Here is a 9186-nt window from a genome sequence, read left to right as displayed (position 1 = left end):
ATATGGTAGGGGCTTAAAAGAAACTATAAAAAAAAAAGTCTTTTATTTGAAGGAACACTGTGCACTGCTCTAACAGGTAGTGTTCAGTAAAAGCCAAGTGATAGTTTTCTAAGTGACATAAAATTTACATTCAATACAGCTAAATGTTTGTCAGTGTATTGTGACTTCACTCAATATTATCTTTTGTAAAATATTTCCTTTTTTAAAAAAAACTTACTGCAAACAATGGATCTCCAGTATATGTCATTTAGTCAGATCTGTCATAAGTACTACTTTATAGCTAGTGACAGTGCATGCACGGCCTTGTTCAGTTATGTTTGCTGCTTTTGGCCAATGTTGCAAGAACTCTACTTTTGACATGCATTAATCTTTTATTTTGCACTTTGATGGGTGACAGTTTTTAGAGTAACGTTTTGTGAAACACACTCAAGTGACTTGGACTTACATGTTCATCCTTGCTTCCTTGGTACCCCTTTTGTATTAAACACTGCAATTTATAGATTACAGTTATAGGAAGTTATGCTTTTTCTAGCTTTTGTTGTATTTTCAACCTAGATTATAAGACTGTTATTCTGCAGCTCCAATTGAAGGTGCCTTTTTAATTCCCTGCGGGATGATATTAATGTTGGAAAATCATGTACTTCATCCCATTGCTCTTACTTGCGTCTGTTTCCCCATGCAAGGACCTGTGTCCTGTAGCCATAGGAGCCTCTTCAGTCTGGCCCCAAGGATGAGGCCACCTGTCTGATGCTTAAATGAATTGAGCTAGCTGATTTGAAAACATTCACATATCAAAGAACACAGACTATTCTCTCAGTTACCATGGGTGCTCTTTTTCCATTTTTTTTTAGCACCTATGTGGATACCAGACTCCACAATCCTCAGAGAGGAAAGACATGAAAACTCTAAAATATTCATTTAATCAGTCATGCTTAAGGCCTTTGAGTAAAGGACTCTTAACCTCTTTTTCTAGGGAGCAGTCAGATGGACACTTAGTTATGGCATGAAGAACAAATACATTATTTTGGGAAAAAAAATCACCTAACTTACCTATTAGAAGAAGCTTATTTTCCAGTGCCTTTTAAAAATATGTGGAGCCATGTCAGTCTTCTGTTTAAAATGTTAGTTTCATTTGACTTTCTACTTTGCCCTTTCTGCTCTTATGAGGAAAAAAAATGCATTTTTTGAGGAAAGGAGAATGCAGTTCCTTTTGTTTTCCATAACATTATTTATTGCTTTTATAAAGTGCAGCCAATGGATGGTTTTAGTTCTCTCAGATGAAGTGCCATACGTGTTTCAGCTCACAGTCCTTTGCTAAGTAAAAGGAAACTTTCTGACAGTCACCTGAGCCTTAAACGTAAGTTTTACATGACATGCATTCTCAATCTTCCAGAATTGTGTCAGCCACACAAAAGAGGTTTATTTGCTTAGTGATAGAACTTAGCTATTTACATCATTCTTCTTAGCAGGCTCATGGCACAATCTTTGGAACAAATTTGTAGAATAACTACCTAGGTTGACTGGCAGATACATGTAATCAACTTCAGTGAGCTTGAACTGGTGGAAACTATTGAATTGTTTTATTGATGCTTACAGCTGAGTTAATTAAAAATTGTTTTTATTCATGTAACAGCCTTTAGAGTTAGCAAGATTTTATGTGATTGGCTTTTTCTGTGTTTTCTCTAAGGAGCTGTGTCTCGAATGACAGTACTGAAGCTATTAACTGGTAAGAGTTTCATGTAGAAGTATAATTAAGCCTGTTGTATTTCCTAAAGGTTGTTAACTCCACATCCCTGGGTTTTATATGAAAACTTCATTCAATCCAGCTGGTCCTATAATTCCTGAGGATGCTCAGTACAGGAATGGATGGGAAATAAAAATTAGCCAGTGAGATTAAAAAAACTAAGTAAAATTCTACCAATGAAAAAAGCACCTCTGAAAGAAACCATTTCATAAAATTACAGTTTTAAGCTTTTATTTAATCTCCAGAATGGTTTATAGTCAAATTTATGAAAAATCATCAAAACCAGAATAATCACATTTTATAGCATGTACAACATTTAAATAAATATATGCCAGCTGAAAAGACAGAGTCTGGGAATAATAAAATTACAACCAGTTTGGTAAATGCAAAAAGAGGAATAGAATCAAAATTAATCTCAGTAATGTATTAAAGCAACAAAAAGATACTGACTGGAAAAAAATAATTTAAGAGGTGCATTTGACTAATATCTCTACATAATTACCTGGCTTATGTTATGGAATATAAACTAGTAGGCATGTTACTGATCTACTGAAGTGAACGTTTTTTCTTTAGAGAAAATTTAAGGAAGACATCAATCTAAATGTCAAATATAAATATCAGACTATAAATCACTTTTTACATTTTCTTGTTATATAAGTAAACTATCAATATGATAATAGAATTGTCTGGGTTTCTGAGGTGAAATCCACAGTAAGATTACTGTCAATAGGTAGTTCAATAAGTTATACTTAATAGTATGGAAAGAGGGTGTAGCTATTTTATACTTTTCATAACATTTGAGAGTAAGACATTCTTTTAGGATGTAAAATGATCAGTAAGTATTCAGATCTGAAATCTATTGTTAAGATAAGGACTGGGGCTCACATTATATAACCTTCAGTATTATCTTAGAGTACCTGTGGGAAACAGTTCCCCTGTAATAGTGTTCTTTTAAAGGAGAAAGTTTATACAAAAATGAAATCATGCCAGTAGCAGAGAAACTCTAAATTCAAGTTTGATAGTACCTGTTTAAGTGTTGTATTTCTATTACAGAGAGCATCTAATATACCATTTTAGTTCCATTTCTTTATACTTTTTCTGGTTGCTTGCTTAATATTACTTTGGATCATTATCATTCTCCTACTTAAAATATATTAATATCTTTTATACTTTCTGAAGAAGGAAAAATCTTTTGGTAATTATTAAATTCAGCTTCCAATGATGATTTAAATTTTGGACCTATTAACTTTTAAGAGGCTCAGAGCTCTTCCTTGTCTTATTAGTTAAATCCTCACTTAATCTCTCTGGTAGGAATTATGAATGTGTGTCCTCATTATACCCATCAGCTAGATAAGCAAGAATCTTTTAAGATAGTAGATAGCCTGCTGGTTTTAGAAGTGTTTGGTGATTTTTATTGGCAGGAGTTTTCCTAAGTATTGGTTTATGGGCATCTCCTCAGATATTCAGTAGCGCAGCTTTCTGGATGGTAATCTCAGGTTGGATGCCTGTTTCAACCCCTGGAGAGTAGCATTTTCCTCATTAAAAGAGGTGGGACTGGGGAGGTTTACTTCTCACAGAAGATGTATGTATGGAGAGAGAATTTGAGGCATTTCTTCTATGTAAACAATTCTATTCAATACCTGCTAAACAGAAATTTAGCTAGTTCTTTGTAATTCACTGGATTGAAGTTTAGCATGTCCTAATTACAAGAGGTAAGAGTATTTGTCAAGCCTTTGTTATATTGGATTTTTCATAATAGAAACTTCTCTTCTAAAATGCAGTTATTATGATTGAGGTGTTACCCTAAAATTGGATGATTTACAAAAACCAATGAGAAGGATTTTGCATAGCAAATTTTTTTAAAAATAAGAGCTTATGCTGTAATATTTGCTGGTAGCAATTGCTGTAAAACACGTGGTGAGTTGTTTTGTTGAAAAGATCTAGTCTCAGAGCAGGATTCTTCTGTTATTTATGACAGAGTGAAAAAGGTCTGTGTGGTTCTCGTCCAAATAATTCAGTTCTTAAAATTCCTAAATTTGTCATAAACCATTGTCCTTTAAGGATTTATTTGAAGATAACTGTTTTTTAAAAGTTTGAAATTTTGTGTAGAGGTAGATTTTTTTTTTTTTACTGCATTGATAGGTAGTGCCTTCTTAATACTAGCTGGTGTTAGCTATAACAAAACTCCAGTGAGGCCAAACAATCCCAAGTAAAGAAGAAATCTTTTAGAGTCAGATTTTCCCTTCTAATACCATTGGAGATGATGTTGCTTTGATTTATTCATTAAGTATTTTAACTGTAGGGACTCTTGGAGATAATAGTTGGGCAAGTGCTTTTTTTTCAACGTGGTTGGTTAAAGTTGCATTTTGAAAATCACCTATGTTAAAATTGGGTAGGACTGTAATCATGAAAACTGGGTATTTGTATGTAATCCTGCCCATGTTCTCTTAAAAAGATATTTCATATGCAGATGATAAAGACCAAATCACTGGCTGCACTCTAGGTCTGCTTCTTACTTGTACTTGTTCTCCTTCTGTTTATGTTGTAGAAAATGAAATTCTAGCAACATGCTTCAATTCTGTTATCTTTTTGATACTTATAAAAATGTATTAGGTTTTACTATATTGTGCTTTTCAAAGCCATAACTCTTAAGAACTTTGTTTTTGGATATTGTTTGCTAATACTTTATTTTAATAAATCTCAAAATCTGGTTAATGTGTGTTTTTGTTTGTTTTGGGGGCTATTCTTTTTTGATTTAACATGTTCCGTTGAGTGAATTTATAAAAAAGGGTGAGATTATCAGTTGCTGTGACCGGCTGTGTTATCTGTTTGTGCACTAGCGATAGAAATTGAATATACTAGGCCTTTCCACCAGCATGAGGTTTACTCAGAAGGATCAGTATGTTTCTATTCTGTTTATAAGAGAGTTGATGTGTTTTTCTTTGTTAGTTTAGTTTTGTTTTGAAAAAGGATTTGAATCTAGAGTCTGGGATTTTTTAGTTTAACCACTAATTTCCCTTCCCTAGCTCTTTCTAAAATTAGAGGTCTTGACCAGATGATTGAGAGATAGAATAGTTGCTGGCAGAGCTGACTTTGGAGTCCGCTTGCCTGCATTTGAGTCCTGGACCTCAGAGCTTCCTTAACTCTGTGCCCTTAGGCTTAACCACTCTGTGCCTCAGTTTCCTGATCTGTAAAGTAAAAGTCTACTTGTAGGATTTGGGGGAAGATTAAATAAAGTAATACAAATATAGTACTTAGTGCCTGCCACATCAGAACTCTTTTGTTATTATTATTATCATAACCATCATCTCTTACATTTCTGCTACTTCTTTGAATCAGAGGAATTATTTCTGATGCTACTTGACCTTAGTAGATTAATCCTTGATTACCCACTTTGCGAATTAGCCTTGTTTTTCTTAATTTTCTCCTTTTAAAAGAAGTTCAAAATCACAGATTAGTTTTGTCATCCCCACCAAGTGCCTGCCTACTTTTACCACCTTCTGTGTTGTATATACAAGAAATACAAACTTATTCTAATTAGAAGGGGATGGTGAAAATCCATGTGTCCCCACTAGAAAAACCCAAACTAAATATTTTAACCTGAAAGAATAAATATAGAAGCTCTTATTATTCTCTTTAGAAAAAAGGCGTCATCAAAAGAATCCGTATCTGCAAATCAGTTTCTTCTTATGCTTTTTTTTTTTTTTTTATTTCAAGTGTAAGGCGTTTAGTAGCAACTTCACTGTTTTAGAAGCATACTTTAAAAACATTTGTTCTGGCAAAAGATATCAGTGAACAGTGAGAGGTGGTGTTGGCTTCTCTCAGATTTAAGATAATTAGTTTTCAAATTGCCATAGTCAAAACAGTTCAGGTGACAGGGATCAATTGTGACATCTGCTTCAATTTTCTTTTAGACATGAGAACTCAATGGCTAATGCTATTCCATATTACAGCAGTTTTGATGCAATTCATATTTTATAAATATTTATAAGAAGGCTATCAGTGGGCTGTAAGAAAGTATTTCCCCCCCATTTAACATTTTAAATATTACTGTGTTTTTTGTTGTTGAATTTGTAAGCCTATTTTAATAAACTGACTTTTGTAAAAAAAAAAAAAAAAAAGTCCTGTGTTCTTTTGGTCTAAATCACTTTTTGTGGTTGTATTTTAAAGGGGCTATAGGGAAAATATAAAGAAGAGTTTTTGGCACCTTGCTTAACTATCTCCATCTTAAAGTATGTTGCATGGGGGTGGAAGGAGGATTTAGGTTGGTGGTTAAGATTATTATCAATATTGTTTCAAGTGGATGTGTGTATAGTTGCTGTGAGGGGTGTTTCGTGAGGCAGTTTTTTGATGTTTGGGATGGATTTTGAAAGCCTTATACTTTTTCTTAATCTCTTACCCCTTTCCTGTCACCTTTTATTTCATTTTAAATAATAGTTTTATCTGAGATAAATGCTGAGAATTTTAATAGTACAGAAAAGTATGAACTAAAAATCCCAAACCAATAGTGAACCACTAAACATCTGTGCATGTATCCTTCTAAACTATTCAGGTAGTCATTCTACATCAGTCCTTTCCTTTCTTTGACAAGAATTTAGCTGATTATGGGTGAAACTATAGCTCCTTTTTTGAAAGGGTTCTAAGAGAAATTGGTTTGGTTCCAAAGTGTTTCTTGAATTCTGTATCCCCAAGAGAACATTGTCCTGTGAGCTGTCTCTTATTTTGTTGAATGGCAGACCTTTCCCAAACATATTACATCAAGCTTAGCTCTCCAGATATTTTAATGAGACTGCTGAAGTGACAGAAGAAGCCAATTGGGATTAATCTGGGAAGGCTTTCAGAAAGAAGGAAAGTAAGACTTTGGAAAAGAAGGAGAAAGAAAAAAAAGTTTTTCATTCTCCATAGCATTTATCACCATCCAACATCCTGCCTGTCTTATTTCTTTACCCTGTTTATAGACTGTGTCATCTCATGAGAATGTAAGCTCTGGCCAGATATGTGTTCCCACTGCCAAAACAGTTTTTGATATATTGTAAGCAGTCGAATATTTGTTGAATGAATGAGAGTACTAAAACCAGATATGATTTTTTATACTAGAATTTAGCTTTAAATTATTTAATAAGACAATACTTAATTGAATGGATTGGAGCTCAGTACTTTATTAGATCTCTTTATTACCCACTTCATAGGAGAAGAAAGGGGGAAACTCAACTAAGAACATTCATATTTATTCTTTCTCTTTGAGCTTTTGGACCTTTGCCCCAAAGTTATCAGGCTCCTGGATTGTTGCTTAGAGAACCTACAAAATTAACAGGCAACTTGGAGCTTTAACCTGTTGACATTTAATATTTTCCCAGAGAATCGAAAGGGCACAGTTTCCTTGATGTATTTGACAAGAGAAAATAACAACAACAAAAAAAAAAGTGTGCTTTTTAGTTCATAGCTTACAGGGTCAGGGGCGGCAGTGTTAAGAACCCTGTAGTTTGATTTTAGTGCCCTGGTTTAGATTCCATAATATCACCCCCAACTGTTGTGCCTGAGGGTCAGGCCTTTAATTGCATTCAGGTGGGGCACCCTACGCAGTGCCTTTGAGAAACAGAACAGTGACCTGTGTTTGTACTTCAGAATAAAAGCTTAATTTTGCTGAAGAGAGTGCGTGTGTGATTGTGGGGGGAGAAAAAGCAGAGGAGGGTTTGAAGGGCTATGCAGACATTAGTTAAGATTAATGGTAAACATCCCTTGGTTGTCTTTTCTTTACATAAAATTCTGTGAATTTTACAGAATTTGTTCAGGCCAAGTTAGTGATGGCAGTGAAGGTGAAGATGATGAATGCAAGCACAAACTCGTTACGTATGGACAGGGAGCCTGCAAAGATCTTCATATGAAAAGAAAGGTGCTGTCCTTTTACTGTCTGTTTAATAAACTGCTAGACGTTTACCATACCCATTTTCTCTCCTTAATCGTTGAACACCTCTGTCCAGCTGCATACCACATTTCCCAGCCTCCCTTTCAGCTGTGGCCGGTCATGCGACTAAGCTTTGACCATTGGCATAATAGCAGAAATGATACCTGTCATTTTGGCATAATGCTCCACAGAGGAACCCTCTTGCTTTTTTCCCCTTCCCTGTGGCTAGAATGCAGATAGGATGGCAGGAACTAGAGTAGCCACCTCAAAGTGGATACGGGAGCCAAGGGACGAGGGTGACAGAGTTGTGCTACTCTTGGAAGGTTATGTGGAAAAGGAACTTGGAGGTGGGGAGTGCTCTTTGTTGTAACAGTCAGGCTGTAACCTGGTGAGTCCTTACTTGCTTCTTCACTTACTCTCACCAGACCTTTCTTGCGTGCTTACTGCAAGTCAGGCTTCAGGCTCGGCAGCAGAGCTGTCGCAGGGGGTCATTCCTGTCCTCATGAAAAGCGAAGCTGTAACAGTTTAGTGGTTTCAGTCTCTATCTAGTTAGGGTTAGTTGATCAGTTTTGGAGGGTGGAGGAGGGGCAGAAATGGAGAATCAAGGAGACTTTAAAAAACAGGCTCTACTCCTGTTTTTCCGAATATCTGGATTTTTTTCTGGTCCTACGTGAGCAGTATCAGGTTGTTTGTTCATTTGTTTAACTAATATTTGAGGGCCTATTAGATGTCAGACTGAGGATAAACTTAATAAAACAAAAATACTTTCTCTCAAGCATCTCCATTCTGGTTGATGGAGACACAAAATAAGACAAAAATACATAGGGTAATGGTAAGTTCTAAGGAGAAAAAGTAGGAAAGGAAGATTTGAGATGTCAGGGATGGGAGGAGGGAGGTGGCTGAAGGTTTAGATCCAGAAACCAGAGATGGTCTCATTGAGAAGGAAATCTCTGATCAAAGTCCAAGAAGCGGTGAGGGAGTCAGTGTGTGAAGTAGTGATTTAGTTGATTCTTAGTCAAGGCAATTCAGAAAGCATATGAATGACATGGTAAAGAACTCAGCTTCCATGCAGGAAAAGGAGTAATTCAAGCAGAAATAGCTAAAGGTACAGACTTTTAAATTGCACGTTCTTTAGTCTCTGCAGGATACAACAATAACTGAAGTGTTACATAGGTGGAGACAAGAAATGTCAGTTGCTAACAACTTTGTGGATTACCACCTCCTGGAAACAGGCCAGTTGGAGGCCCGATCAATGAGGAGCGTTCAACTCAATATTTCATCTGATGCAAGTTTAGTTTAAGGCAGCAAATCAAAGGTGAAGTGTTCGGATGAAGAACCCACAGGCAAGAGTTTACCTTAACCTCTGGCTGTCTTTCCATTATATTCTAGTCAACAAATACTTATTCAGTGTCTGTTTTGTGCTTAACGCTATGCTGGGCCTTAGGAAAGTAGCAGTGAGCAGAGCAGGCACATGCTGTCCCTGACCTCATACAGCTTACACGGTAGTAGAGGGGAGACATTAAGCCACGAACTACAA

The 9186-nt window shown here is 35.8% G+C and overlaps 1 long non-coding RNA gene across 1 annotated transcript; it reads left to right on the top strand.

Moving 5' to 3' along the window:
• The first annotated feature begins 1252 nt into the window (after window positions 1-1252).
• On the top strand, window positions 1253-9037 carry LOC307051873. The gene is made up of 4 exons (XR_013810842.1): window positions 1253-1357; window positions 1688-1726; window positions 7526-7637; window positions 8785-9037. It is a non-coding gene; the product is annotated as an uncharacterized lncRNA (long non-coding RNA).
• Window positions 9038-9186: the final 149 nt, after the last annotated feature.

The sequence above is a fragment of the Hyperoodon ampullatus genome (assembly GCF_949752795.1).
Source record: "Hyperoodon ampullatus genome assembly, chromosome: 4".
Taxonomy (NCBI): Eukaryota; Metazoa; Chordata; class Mammalia; order Artiodactyla; family Ziphiidae; genus Hyperoodon; species Hyperoodon ampullatus.
This window is presented reverse-complemented; position numbering and strand designations above follow the sequence as displayed.